Below are 14,248 nucleotides of genomic sequence, written 5' to 3'. Positions count from 1 at the left end.
TGATGCATTCAATAAGAAGGAAAATTTCTCTCCGGAACGTTGCATCATTTAGGATAGGAGAAAATGGACTGATTCGTTGAACCTGAGTGGGTCTAATTTTTTGACAATTTGTGTTTCAGTATTCTAACTGAATTAACTAGTTACTAGTAATTTGTATGATACGATTCAATGAATTACTAGTCTGTGCTGTGCAAGAAAGAACACAAAAAAAACCTTCGTCGAAATCGAATTTGTTGAATTTTATTATATTAAATCTGTGTCAGTGTGAACAAATCATATTTTATTCGTGTTTAATCTTTAATTCTAATACAATAAATACATTTCCATGTACATGGATCGTACTTCACATCTCTTTTATGCTCTGCCGTTGGGATTGAACGCTGAAAGTAATGAACGCAATATTATCTAATCAAAAGTCTGAAATCTGATAGTAAATTGTTTTCAAAATATTGTTTTCGCAGAAAACAAGCAACGTGTGAGATGTGTGAAATTTATCACAATTTTGTCAAAGGGTCTTTGAAATTTACGGATTTGGGGACGATGCATCTTCAATTTTTTTCGTATCCTAATGTTTCAATGCGATCATAACGTGAAGTCGAGTGAAATCACTTCGACAAATTCTCGCTTCAATAGAGCACAGAGTGCCTTTTAGCTTGTTTCGAATCTGAACTATGAAGTGATAGTGTCGAATTTACCTCCAAATATTTGCTGCTGCAGGTTTCGTCCCTCATGCATGCTTTTATCTCGGCCGATCGTTTCGATATGGTCTAAAATGAAAAAAAAATATGACAAATAATAAGTTTTCACGATTTCTTTCTTGTTAACACGTTGAGCCCCAAATTGTTCTTGATACGCTTCCCATTCAGCCCGTAACAAGAGCATTTGCGTAATAACAGTGTCGATCCGGGGTCACGGGGCTCAACGTGGTAATATTTTTCGGAAATAAAAATTTGGTATTTTTAGGAAAAAAAAGTTTGGAACAATCAAAACATTGGTACTCTTTGTGTTTTTGAACGATACTGGGGAAGTCTTGTAAGGTTCACTATTACTCACTGGCGATTCACATTTAGGCTTAGTAAATATTATATAATGGATCATACTTCACACTTACCGTTAGGTCTTTTTCGATTGAAAGTCTATCATTGGCCTGAAACCAGAAAAAATATAAATTGACACAACTATCGACGAAGGCAGCCCACTTGAAAACGGCACTCACCTCAGCTAGTGTTTGCCAGGCTGAAACCAGAACTATAATTGCGATAAAAATTAGCTTCATTTTCACAATCTGCTGCAAACCGTTGGAACCTTGTTGATTTTATATACTATTTTAACAAGGGTCACATTTTGTCTCGTTAACTCGTGCTGGATTCGTGCCGATATCGATTATGGACGGTTTCGATATATTTATAAACAAAATAGATTAGGTTTCTAATTGGTGGGCGCGCTAATCACATGATTCGTTGGTAATTTCCGTTTAAGCGGAAAAAGATTATTTCGTTTCAAAAAGTTACTCCGACACGCTTGTGTCAGTGCATGTCGGAGTAACTTGAATGCATTGTTTGAACTAACCACTGTTAATAGGCAGGCAACACTGAGGAGGCGTAACTTAGTTAGGAACGTTGGTTTAATTGCAGAACAGATTTTGATTGAGTTCACTAAATATTGATTGATTTTGAGGAGCAACATATTTTGAGGTATCGTAATTCGGAATGACATTAAAAATAACTGGTAGTAACCACTTTTGCCGAAATTCCACAAAAAAAACTTATATTATCTCTCGGAAATTCGTAATTTTTAATTGGATAGGGTAAATGATCTTGGTTTGTCCAATTTGGGGTGTTTTTACGCAACTAGTAAATGCAAATCGATTTTTCTTCACAAAAATCACACATAATCGATACGAGTTTGGGTTTGTTGAAAAGCCCCAAGTCTCTAGTTGCTAATACTACCATAAGGTGTTGAAATTATTCAAATTTTTATGTTTTTTAACGATTTTCCTTAAAGAAGAATTATGATCATATTTTGACCATCTCTGATCATGGGTTGCCCAAAAAAATGATCATGGTTTGTCCGGTTTTAGAAATCTCCATTTTTGAATGAAAACATTCGAATTCACAATTAGATGTTGCATTTATCATTGCTTGAGTTTACTGTCATCATATTGATTCATTCATAATTTAGGCTTTCTTCAGAATATTGCCTTTTCTTGGGCATTTTAGAAGTGTTCACCTCAACACAATCAACACAGAAAAACCATACTTCTGCTATGCGCGAAGCACACCATAAACAAACTGCAGCGCGCCAAGCGGTTGCCATAGAAATCATGTGGACAACTCATGATCAGAATTGAGTTCATCAAAATGCGTTAATTTAATGGTTTAGCTATGTAAATCCGATACAAATGGTCAGCAAGCATGATGTTTACAATATTTATAAGTGTTGTAATCCAGAAAAGGTCTGAATACGTGCCAACATTTAAAACATGTGATTTCGTAAAAATATACTATCAAACTACTATAAATCATGTAAAAGGCAATTTCATTTATATGTTTCGAAACATTCGATGGCCTTATTTGACACAGGAGCGCTGAATTAGAGCATTCAAAAAAGTGGGCAAACCATGATCATATTTTCGATTGGACAAACCAAGATCATTTACACTAGTTCCTTATAGAAAATAATTAGAGCATTTTTTTTTGCAAGCTCTGCAAGAAACATCGAGCTGTTGTGCTATTAATAACACAACTATGATCATATCAACTGTTTTCGTTGTCCGAACTCACTGAACAATGGAATAACAGAAAGAATACTCTTACGCCTAAATGGCTTCTTTGTAATTTACAATTTATAGATACCATAAACATGTAACATGTAGAGAATTAGAAATAGAAAGTCATCGCACCGCATTGGCATAATGTGGTGCCAATGAATGTATGGGGAAAAAATGAACTGTAAATTTTCGAACGGGTCTTCCTGTAAAACGTCAATTTTCACGAAAAAACACCCTATGCAAAATTTCAGCTCAATCAGACTTTGTTTACTAAGTGTCGCATAGCCGTCAAAGTTTAAGTTTTTTGAAAACAGACAAATCAGCCAATGGGGGAAGCACCATCAAATCGGGATGGTAGAAAAATTGTTTTTGGTGCCAAGTATCTTAAAATTGCATGAAACATCAAGCACAAAAAACGGGACTTAGTTATTTCCTCGGAATACGAGGCAGAACATACGGTTTCTGAGGAACGTTGTCGAGAATATTTTTAAAACTATCCTTAACTTCTTTGAAAGTAATCGTAGAAGTCTTTATAAGTCTTTACTAGGGTGGTTCAATTGTTTCCGCTAAGGTGGCCCTAATTAGTAATAATAAAAAAAGGCAAAACCATCATGAATTGGCTGAAACTGAAAGTGGTCACAACTATGTTTAGACCGCTTAAAGTTTGAATTGATACACTACAATTTAGAACTGGGATTTCAGTTTTCGAATTTTAGATTTTTGAATTTTATGTTTATGCATTTTATTTTCTTGATTTTTTTTTTAGTTTTTCGAATTTCAAATTTCTAGTAATTTTAGTTCTGTAGAATAATTAAATTAATTAGAATTGCCGGTTTTAAATTTCAAAATTTTAGTTTTATAAATCATAAAGTTTGAAATTTCAATTTTTGAATTTTGGATTCTTTGTTTTCATATATTTGTAAATTTTATCATCTCAGATTGCAGTGGAATGTTGTGGAGGTACAGACATTGGTCATTTAAGTACCTTGCATACCTGAAATTCCGCAAAAAAAATTAGAGTGCTTTTTGAGAAGGACCAGAGTTTTTTTTCTTATTTTAACACAAAAAAATATTATTAAAACTGTAATACGTACATTGTTTTGTTCGAACGATGAAATATAAGAAATTGTTCACAAATTTTTCAAAGAAATTTGCAAAAAAACTTTGAAAATATTACACTGAAAAAACATATTTTCAAAATTTAAATTTACTTATTCTAAAAAACAACTTTTTCATTTTTTTTAATTACAACAAATCATAATTTTGTTCAATATCAGTATAGCGATATAATGTATTCGACAGAGTTTAAGCAGTTTTAAATGTAAACTTAAATAATTTCCTCTATTTCATTATTCAACCCTCTAAGACCCAAGTTTTTAATTTTTCTAAAAAGACCTATTCCGCTCTTATCTCGGATTTCCGACTTTCAACATAAAATACTCTTAGAAGAAAGCTGCCAGCATCAAACCAACGTGTATGACTGATAGATGAAAATATTCTAAAGACGTTCTAGTGGGGATGAACATTGAAAATAATGTCTGATTAATTTGAAAAGAGAATCCGTGAAGCCCGTCTAAAGGCGGGCTTGGGCTGTAGAGGGTTAATAAAACTTTTTGTAGCCCTTATACTTTTTGAGTTAAAATTTTCAAAAAAAAAGTTAAAAAAAACTTAAAACTAAACAAAAATTCATTCAAAAACAATAAGACCTACGAGATTTTGGTTAAAAAATTAAATATAAGAAATTATTTTTGTTTTGAATTAAAAATATCATCATTGAAAAAAAAAATTAAAATTCATTTTTCCAAAAAAATATGTTTTTTTTAATTTTGAAAAAAAATATGAATACCCAAAAAGTCATCTATATATCGGAAGAAAAGTACTGTTACAGGGAAAGAGTTCTACCAACAACTTTCTCATGTTTTCTTTGAAAAATCCCTCAAAGTGAAATATTTTACCAGAAGTATAAAACGCTATGCGTCCATTCGAGACGAACGATTCGTAACTGTCGTTTTCATGCATTTGTGGGTTCGAGGATTGCAAGAAGTGATGATACTCACACATATATACACGCATCCCCACATATACACACTATAATTGCACAACATTTATTGGATTTTTCAGAACTGCCTTCCGATTTGCAGTGCGATCATTATTCGTTGAACTATTCATCATAAAATACGAAGGGGAAAGTTTTCATTCAAACAAAAATATATCTGGACTGAAAGGTGCTACAGGAGCGTTATAGGGAACAAATGAGCGGTAGTTGACAAAGTTAATTGGATTTACTTTTGACTTAGTTGGCAAAAAACTGTGTTAGTCCACAAAATATTTGAAAAAAGAAGCAAGGACCAATTTTTTATTTATTTCTTATATTTTTGTGCACTACATCTGAAATCACACCCAGACAGAAATTTGTTCGTAAAATATTTCAAAAGTTGAAAGTTTGGGCTTCAAAATGATGTATATCCCATCTTGATGTATTGATTTTTACGAAGTTACTGCTTTTCAAAAATCACCTAAACATTTCATCTTCGCATTCTGTTTCTCGAATTGTTTTGTCGAGTGTATTTTAGTTTAGTTTAGTTTTTTAGTTTTTTAGTTTTTTTATATTTTAGTCTTTTAGTTTTTTGAAACTTTCGATCATAGTACTTCAAAAAAATAGATCTTGGAATTTTAATGGAATGGATTTCAAATTATTGGAATTTGGAATGAATTGAAATGGAATTTTGGATGAAAATTTATTCCGATTCTAGAGCTTCTGATTGCAAAATTTGGGCACAAAATTTTTATATTTTGATTTTCTAAATTTAGATTTTCGGATTTTAGACATTTGAATTTTAGCATTGGATTTGTTTGATTTTTTGATTTGAAGTTTTCGAATTCAGTCTGTGTGAGCCTCACATTTACATGAGACGGCATATAATGTAGAGTGGCATATGAGACAGCACGTTTCCAAGGATGAACATGAAGAAAAGTCCTCGATCGAATTCGAGAGCAATCTAGCGAAAAATTTATTGAATCTGTGTCAATGTGAACAAAACCTGTTTGTCATTAGACTGTCCTAATTAAAACAGTGAACACATTTCCATTTACAAGGCATCGCTTGTCTCACAAAAACGTTTTTATAATCATCCTTCGTAATCGACCTCGGCATGTGTCCAAAATGCTGAAAAGGTGAAAATAATAGTATTAATGGAACGTTCTCGAAGGCTTGCAATATCAATGTAAACATCTTTCGAATTTGTATTTGATATGTGCTCGTGTCGAAAATTTACCTCCGAATGATTGTCTCTGCAGACTGGATCCATCATGCAGGCTTTCATATCGGGTGATCGTTTCGACAGAGTCTGAAATGAAGGATCCATTCCATAAACGAACGGTATTTTTTGATAATTATAATGGTTGGATCGGTTAACAGGACTGCCAGACTAAGAGATAGGATGGGTAATTTCTATTCATTACTCGTAGAAACTCACTGACAGTTACCGACATATCGGTTAGTGTTAGGATGCCAAGATTACAAAATTCTCCAAGGTTGCTCACTTTTAATCTATGTTTCACATATTTCTCACATTTATTAACCTACCACCAGATCTTGTTCAATTGAAGTTTCTTCATAGTCCTGAAAAATGAAGAATAAAGGTTTTCAGCTGTTGAAAAAAGGATTTCCAATTGTACACACAGCACTCACCTCAGCTAGTATTTGCCAGGTCGAAACCAAAGCTATAAGTGCGATAAGAAATAGTTTCATTTTTAACAATCTACTTCTAACGTTGGAAGCTCGTTGATTTTATATACTATTTTAACAAGGGTCATGTTCCACTTCAATGTTTACGCTGATTTTTTTCCGATATTGATTATAGACGGTTAGAATTTATTTACAAACAAAATACAAAATTAATTTTAACAATAGGTGACTGCTAATACGCATATTGTTAAAGTGGAGAAATTTCCCTCTTAGCTAATCAAAGCGCATATTTGAACTTGTCATTAAAATACATTTAAGGCTTGCTCCAAAAAGTGACGCAGACAAAACCTTCCTGAGGAGACGAAGTTCTTCTAGGAAGAATAATACCATCTTGGAAAAATTAAACAAAACAAAAATAAAATTAAGCGAGAGTAAAGGAAATTTGGAAAATCGAATTTTTTTTCGATTCCAAATGATTTAGAAATGCATCAAACGTACAGAGATCTGGTGTCATCTCGAAACAAATTTTTGACCGAAAATCGATCTTTTGGGACTTAGCCTGACTGGCAAAAAAAATCTAAACTTTGAGTGCTTTGAGGCACTCCTAAATCATGTCAAATTTAATACAATCAGCTAGTCTTCTTGGAAAAATATTACACTTCCAAAATATTCTGATTTTGTTTTTGTAATTATTGATTGTATTTGTTTTTTGCTCTTTACATGGGTTTGGACTAGAGGGCGTTATATTTTTTTTTATATATTTTATTATATAATTATATATATTTAAAATGGAAATGGGCAAGCTAATAAAAAAAAAATGAAAAATACAAGTCTAATGTTTTGCGATAAACATCAAAACTACCACTTTTCGCGAAAATCTGAGAACCACTACATCGGTTTGGCATGGGATGTCTGTATGAAAATTTATAGAACACAGACTTCACGTTTAGGTTTGAGATACGGATCTTTGTGTGGCCATTTGGACAGCTTTTCTAATCCTAGTAGATATAAAAGTTTTCTTACGAGACTTAATTTCCTGGGTTTTGATAAGTTTCGATCCTTTCAATTTGTTAGCTGTGGAAAGCTACATTCTATGACATAGATTTCTGAGGAATGAACATGAAATTCATCAAAACACACCCGATTTGACTCAACCTTCGCGGATTTTGGTTATACTTTGTACATAGCCATTTGCCATTGGACGGATTTCGTGCTAACTCGAACGGATGTTGGCATGACCCTCTCAGAACTTAATGAAACTTTCTGGGCGTGAAGACCTTACCTAAATAAGCAACTTGGCATACTTAGTTTTCCGAAATTTTATCTACACTAACATATGGAAAAGGGCCAAATATTTTTGACAATTTTTTTTATAAATTTTCTTTACTCTTAAATGGTAAATCCTACAAAAAAGTGATCTATGGAAGAGTTTTAGGAAAATAATTGAGTTTTCAGTAAAACATACTGAATTTTTTTTTTGAAATCCTGCACTGAAAAAAATCAACAAGTCAATTTTCTCAAAATGTTCATCTCAGATTTTGATGAAATGGTAGATCTTCTTCTTGAATGGCGTTAACGTTCCCTGTGGAACATTTGCCGTCTCAACGTATGCATCAACTAGCGTCATTTATTAATACTTAGTTGAGATTTCTTAAGCCAAATAACACGCCTTGAATGTATTCCGAGGGGCAAGCTCTAGAATACGCGTGACCACAGTGCAAGTCGAAGGAAATTTCTCTGACAAAAAATCCCCCGGCCAGAACGGGAATCATACCCGAACACCCGGCATGATAATGTGAGACGCTAACCACTGGTAACATGGTAGATAAATATGTGCCCTGCAACTCTTCCATACGTTGCAACTTGTGCATATTTAAGGCAAAAAAGTTTTTCTAAGAAAAACTTTTTCAATATTTTATTGGACTTAAGTTTTTTTTTCTTTTTTCATTGCAGAAAGCCAATCCAACATGAAAAATTAAAGGAGGTTGTGTTCAAGACACGACCGCATTGTTGACGTAGAACTGTGCTGTAGCTTAATTCAAGTCGCTTGTTTATAACTGCGGATATTATTTTTTAATGCTACGAAAATTTTGAAATAACCATTCTACCAATTTGGTCGCCCTGAATTGTTTTTTATTGTAGAACCATTTGACGATAATTGTTTGATAATTCATTCTTGTGCTCACATAACAATACATGCTCGAGATAAGCGCAGCTGTCATCCTTAGTGGACAAAGTTTTGCTACTGGCAAGCAAAACCAAATCTCATACAACATTTCAGTACGACATTCACTTTCTTGGTGACTAAATAAACGAAATAAACTCTAGCTCTTAATCTCAACAACCTCGAAAAGAGTAGCACTGCTTCATTATGATCAAGATTAGCGCAAATGCAATCCTAGTTAAAAGCAGCTTTGCGACTGGCACGCGAGCCCAAATAAATTAATAACTTAATATAACTTATTGAATAACTTGGTATTCCCCAAATAATTTTTTGGTGCACAACCTCAATACCTGCTTCACCATAGCGTCAGTTCAATGCACTGATGACAGAAAACAAATAAATGTAAATGCCTGGAAAAAGGCTGAATATATGCCTCAGCAGAGATTCATTACCAATACCCTAGCGTAAATATTTTCCTCCCGCTATCTCCCCTCCTATGTTTATCATTACGACTGCATAATTTGTAACTCCAAACAATCGTCAATCATAGCTCAACATTTTCTCAACAGAAGCCCTTTCTGTTAATATTGCCAGTCTAGATTAGCTTAGCTGTCATCCTTTGTGGAGAGAGTTTTCCTGATTGCAATGCCAGAGACATCAGCGAGTGAGTAATTTGGTCGCATCCAGAGCTCAATCCGAAACGGAGACATGTGATGACGCAAAACAAGGAAGAACAAGCGATATTCATTGCTTTGAATACAGAACGGTACTGAAAGTTTGCCCTCCTTCCTTGCTTGATATTTTAAGCTTCTTCAGTTCATTCGTCTGTAACCTTCAAAAAGGCCATTGGACACTTTACTTTATCCATTATATTCCTCCTCCACCCCCATAGCCTTGAGACAGTCATTCGATCCCTCGCCATCCAGCTCGCCCAGCAACGATGTTGTTCAGTCGATTTCCTCACGAAGAATGAAAGCTTGCCTCAGCGAGATCCACTGTTTATACTCTAGGCAAATATTCCCCTTCGTTCTTATTCTTTTCCTTTGTTCACGGAGACTTTTCATCTCACGATTTCCCCTTAGTTGCTCGTCTATAAGTTGTTCATTATTGACAGCTCTGTTCGGGAAAGAACACAAATGGACGGAACAAATGTATGAGGAAATGGGAATGCTTCCAATTTTCATTAACTTAAACCATATACAGAATATGGGATTATAATGTATAGCATATCAAGCAAATCTTAGATAATTTCCGATTCGTTTGGTATGTAAATCGCTAAAGTCCGTTCGTGGCAAAAATAGTTATTAACGTTAACTTTATTTCATAAAAACGTGACCTGTTTTCTGATTTGGCACCCTTAATGAAAACGTTGTTCTACGTCAAAAAATAAATCTATATCTATAAAAGTGGATTTCTGTCTGTCTGTCTGTCTGTCTGTCTGATTCTTATGGACTCGAAAACTACAGAACCGATCGATATTTGTATGTAGGGGTTTTTGGGGTCGGGGAAGGTTCTTATGACAGTTCGAGACCCCTCCCCCTCTCTAAGGTGGGGCTGCCATGCAAATGAAACACAAATTTCTGCATTACTCGAGAATTAATCAAGCAAGCGAAACTAAATTTTGCATGTGGAGGTTTTAGGATGCAATAAGTGTTTCTGTTTCTATTTTTATTTTGCACTTCCATATTCTTCAGTTATTATTTCTTGAGTGCATCCATTGACGCTCCCTATGGTATTTTTGACGTTCAAAAAGTCAGCCCAGTTAACGAGCAGAATAACTGTACCCCTTCTAGTTACCTAAGGCAGGATCGCGTTGTCTAATGTTTTTTGCAATATTTATCTTGTTCTTTCAGAACGGTCGGGCATTTTTCGTCAAAGATATTTCTTCTGACTTGTATTGTGGTCACACGCATTCTAGAACTTGCCACTCAGAATACATTCAAGGCATATTGTTTGGTATAGAAATCTCAACTAAGTACTACTAAAAATGATGCAAGTAATACTACGATTAGAAGGCGAACATTGGGAACGTTAGTGCTATTGAAGAAGAACATGGAGTGAAGCGTATGAATGTGCGTTAACGATGGATTCCAGAATATTGTTTTTTTCCCTCGAATCATAATTTCTCGCATCATTGTGCAGACACCTTCCATGATTTTGGTAACGCTTGCGCACTGAATCTAGACACGTGCTCTCCAGCAGATGTTTTATCACAATTGATGACAATAATGTGATTGTCATTTTGTAAACCGAGCAAGTGTGATTTGAAGTATTTCAATAATTCGTTGTGCTCATTCAGAAATACTTCCAGCTCGCCGGCGATACGCCTGGCTTTAGACGAAGTGAGGTTACTTGCGAATGTGTGGATGAAAATTCGATGTAGCACCATCTGTCATTCCACAACATAAATAAATTCGTTCTGTTTGAAAAACGACCGACGGTTTAATTATTTCAATATTATTCGCACAATATTACTAAAATCGTGATTAAAAATAGGGTATGGGGGTTAAAATTTGTGGTTCTATGTATTGTTCGAAGCTAATAGCTGCTATTTCACAACTACTTGAAACCTGGAGACATGGAAAATCGAGTTTACAACTTGTTGGCTACAGCTGATGTGAAAAAGCAAATTTTCAGTGAGTTTTCTCATTTTACAGTGGCAGTGTGCAGTCAATATTGGGACTTTCGAGAAAATGTACAACATTTACTTGTACCTCAAATGTGGTATTTCACTGTGCTAAGACAAGTAAGCAGCAATCGATTATTTAAATTACTATTCTAAAATAATCGCCTTTAACATCACAACATTGAAATCCTTCGCCGTGTCATCTTTGGATCCGAACGCTTGCTGATTTGCTGAAATCAATAAATGTTTCGAATTAAAAACAACATAAATTGAAATTTCTTGGTCGGCTTTCTAGCTCCTGTACTGAAAGTAACAAAAACGTGAGAGATCCATGAGTTTCGTCGCAATCATCCCAAGGGTCCATTGAAGGTAAGGATCAATGAAGTATAGACTTTTTCATCTGTTGCTATATCTTTGAAGTGGACAGTTATGGTTATAATCAAATAGAATTCAATAAATTTTATTGATATAAAATCGGTTTGATCAGTTACGAGGCGGAAACTTGAAAAGACTGTTGAAATTGCTCGCAACACTGCACTGGTTACCATATTTTGGGACAAAGTCATATCAGAAATGAAGAGAGATAATGTTTTTATTTCCGTCAACATAATATATTCAGCACTAGCATCCGCCAGTAGGATTCGAAAAATTTCAAAATTTGATCGAGAAAATGTACAAAATTTATTTACATCTCACAAATGTTTGTATTTCACTGTATTAACTAAGATAATCAAGCAGCAAGAGATTATCAATCGATTCTACTAAAACATTCGCCTTCATCATCACAACATTGATAATTGTCGCATGTCACTTGTCGCTTGCTGATATGCTGAAATGAGTAAAGATTTCGAATTAGAAACAACATAAATTGAAGGTTCTTGGAAACCCCGAAATTCCATATCACCGGCTTTTAAGCTCCGCTTCTGAATGTAACAGAAAACTTAAGAGATGCAAGAGTTGCGTCACAATCATCCGGAATGGCTATTATGTGAGAATAAGGATCAATGAAGTATAGACATCTATACCATTAAAGTGGACGGTTACGGTTTCAATCGAATAGAAATCAATATGATGTAAAATCGGTTTGATCAGTTTCAGAGTAAATTTCGTTGCAATCGTCCAAAAGTTTTCAAGTATTCCAGTCAATCATTATTCAGCATCGGAAATAATCAAGAAGATTACCTTTGCTCAACATGTAGCCAAGAAATATCGATTCGCGAAGCCGAATGAGATGAATTTATGAAATAATCACTCCAAATGCGACCCGATATTTACTCCCAATGCAGATTGGGTTCATCATGCATGCCTTCATTGGGGGCGATCGTTTTACCACAATCTGTGATGAAGGATCAATTGCAACACACAATAAAACAAATCACGGTACAGGCAAACCTTTTTTTGTGCGGGGGATAGAGACCGCATAGAAAAATCGCATTAAAAAAATCGTGCAACACTTCACCAGTAGTTTTAAAAAGCCGTGTTAAATACACATTTTTGATAAAACTTTTTTTGTGCGGTAGATAGGGACCGCATAAAAAAGTTTCCCCCTAGAAAATAACTCAAATCCACGCCGTTCACCGTTCAATTACCTTTTGTTTCCCTGCTTTGCGATGGGACATTTGCCTTTTCGGTTGCGCGTGGCTGTTTTGTGCTTTTAGTTGCATGTCGAAACGTGATGCTGTTACATATCATGTCATGCAAAAACTTAGAAAAACTCAGAGCATTTGATGGGAGGAGGGGAATTATTTCAGAAGTGGATAATTGAGACGCAAATATGCTTTTTTCGCACTGAAATGCATATAAACCATCGAAAAAAACAAAATGGACGATAACTACGTCAAACATGCTTCTTTTCACACAAAAAAAGCACAAGAACAGAAAACCACACACAAAAAAATCGCATAAAAAATTCGCTCAAAAAAACCGCACAAAAACAGGTTTTACTATATTATGATAATCAAGGCGCCTAGAAGTATATCCTAAGGTGGGCCAACTTCCTAAAACCACTCTTCAGTCATCTTGGAAGTCTACTGTGTTTTGTATGTAAACAAAACACAATACGCTTGTGCCCAAGCTCGCTCGTGATCAGTTTGTCTGTCTGTCACGCTTCAAGCAAATAATTCCCCTTCTGCTTTCTTCCGTACTGTTTCCATATGCCGCTCTCCTAACCAACAAACCTCACCTTAGGATATACTTGTATGCGCCTTGGTGATAATTATAACTAAACTTCGTCTTTTTAAATATGCGTATATCAATGAGCTTACCAACATTCCCGGCGCTGTTGGACGAGCATCAATGACCTGATAAACAAAAAATAAGATTTTCAGCTATTGAAAAAGATTTCCGGATTTTTTTGTTGCACATACCTTGGCCATTATTTGCCAGGCCGATGACAAAACCAGGAGCGCGAGAAGAAGTAGTTTCATTTTCACCAGCAGTAAGTAACAGTGGACAGTGGCTCAGGTTATATATTAATCTCACAAAGGTTCAATTTGCCGCCATAATTACCGTACGGATTTTGTATGGTGATTGATTCGTTGCGAAGGGTGATATGTTTACAAATGACACAAATTGAATTTTAATTTTAAATTGGGTGATTCCACGGTTTACCGATTAATAGAGCCAGCGATTCCATTCAACTGTGACTCAGAACACAGTTAAGGCGGGTTTACTGATACTATGCTTGGAAGATTAAGTTTCCCCTGGGACATTAGTGCCAAAGGGTTTCGGCGGGTACGGAACACTGCATTCTTATTACAGATAGCCTGTATTTGACGCGATTTGTTTGAAATTTAAATTACCAATCTTTATATACAATTATTCCATGCCAAACCGATATAGTGGTTCTCAGATTTTCCTGAAAAGTGGTAGTTTTGTTCTTTATCGCAAAACATTAGACCCGTATTGTTTTATTTTTTCAGTAGGAAGACCATTTCCATTTTAGGGTTGTCCGAAAAATCAACTTTTTCCTCTTTTTTCCAAAAATGACTTTTTCCAAAA

The 14,248-nt window shown here is 34.8% G+C and overlaps 1 long non-coding RNA gene across 1 annotated transcript; it reads right to left on the bottom strand.

The window, feature by feature from the left end:
- Window positions 1-11,837: 11,837 nt before the first annotated feature.
- On the bottom strand, window positions 11,838-13,685 carry LOC129771414 (uncharacterized). The gene is made up of 3 exons (XR_008742365.1): window positions 13,615-13,685; window positions 13,513-13,548; window positions 11,838-12,077 (listed from the first exon to the last, which is right to left on the bottom strand). It is a non-coding gene; the product is annotated as an uncharacterized LOC129771414 (long non-coding RNA).
- Between the last annotated feature and the right edge of the window lie 563 nt (window positions 13,686-14,248).

Source organism: Toxorhynchites rutilus, chromosome 2, assembly GCF_029784135.1.
Source record: "Toxorhynchites rutilus septentrionalis strain SRP chromosome 2, ASM2978413v1, whole genome shotgun sequence".
Taxonomy (NCBI): domain Eukaryota; kingdom Metazoa; phylum Arthropoda; class Insecta; order Diptera; family Culicidae; genus Toxorhynchites; species Toxorhynchites rutilus.
Note: the sequence above shows the minus strand (reverse complement) of the source record. Positions and strands in the feature narration are given on the sequence as shown.